The sequence below is a fragment of the Egretta garzetta genome, unplaced genomic scaffold, assembly GCF_000687185.1.
Source record: "Egretta garzetta isolate BGI_Z169 unplaced genomic scaffold, ASM68718v1 scaffold523, whole genome shotgun sequence".
Classification (NCBI taxonomy): Eukaryota; Metazoa; Chordata; class Aves; order Pelecaniformes; family Ardeidae; genus Egretta; species Egretta garzetta.
Window position 1 is genome coordinate 1,154,039 of NW_009259177.1, and position 1,265 is coordinate 1,155,303.

Sequence of the window (1,265 nt, forward strand, 5' to 3'; positions counted from 1 at the left end):
TTGTTTACGCACACTCAGGTACATTCAGGAGTGCTTTGATGAAGCCTGGAAATTGCAGAACTGAGTCTAATGTCAACTTCTTACCCTCATACAAAACCCTGAGCTCGTCTTCCCAAAATCTATGAAGTCCAGAACTGCTGTGGTAGAGCACTAAGCAACCATAGATAAAACATTTTTTTCTATAGCCAATGATGTTAAAAATTTAGTTTAATTGGTTATTTGCAAGCTACATTTGTTAATTTGATCTTATCAACTGTATGTGACCCAGCACAGAAGTTTGGTTTTGAGGTGGTTTGTGTTTTGTTTTTTAAATTTAAACAGAACAGAGAAAAATAAATAGGGAAGAGAGGTGCTTTATGCATACTTCGTGGTTAGAAGTTCTAATTTGTAACAGAATAACTTAAAATACAAAAGGCAACCCATTGCCTACTCTGGAATAGCAATTATTTCTCTGCAGAGTTACCATAATTTGATTTGCTCAACTTAACATTTGAATAGCACAGCATCTGGATTAATACCACAGAAAACTCCATCCCAACTCCACAAAACTGCAACCCATTCCATTGATGTGGCACTTTGATCGTGGTTACAGCTTAGCTTCATCTAGAAATTTTGAGGCATGTAGGAGCTATGTCAGAATAATAGTCCACTTATATCTCAAATCATCAGAGCAGTGAAACCAAGCTGCAAGTACTTTAAAGCACCCGAAATAAAGCTGTTCCAAGACTTATTAGGACAAACTGGTACAACAGGCATTCAAAAATTGGTGCCTGAAAGTAAGAAGAAAATTATACCAGTTAGTTTTGCTCTCCACACTGAACGAAAAGAAAAACAAGTAACTAGCACACATCACTGTGAATCTGTTTTTCTTAAATCTCCACAGTTGTAATGAGATTTATATCAGTAACAGAAAATAAAGCACAAATCCTAAGAAAATACAGACTTCTGAAGTATTCCTTTATTTACTGAACTGTATTTACTTTTTTTCGTAAAATAGTATTTACTCTTCACTGAACTGTGTGAAAACTTCTCTGCCAGTGTCTTTAAATTCAGTTCCTTACATAGGTGAAAAAGATCAAACGCATCCTCCAAGGAGCAATTCAGCTCCCTGCACTGGGGAGCTTATAGTAGTTCAAGAAATCAAACTACATATGGATATGTACTGGTCTCCAATGGAAAGATGTCCACGTGAATGCACTTACTAACAACATTTTACTCAGTCTGTTAGATTTGGTAGAATGTTTACTAACAGCTAAAACTTTGGG

The 1,265-nt window shown here is 35.9% G+C and overlaps 1 protein-coding gene across 1 annotated transcript in view; it reads right to left on the reverse strand.

The window, feature by feature from the left end:
- Window positions 1-1,265, reverse strand: part of MPPED2 (metallophosphoesterase domain containing 2) — a 103,526-nt gene that overhangs the window by 69,778 nt on the left and 32,483 nt on the right. The gene's annotated exons all lie outside the window — the stretch shown is intronic.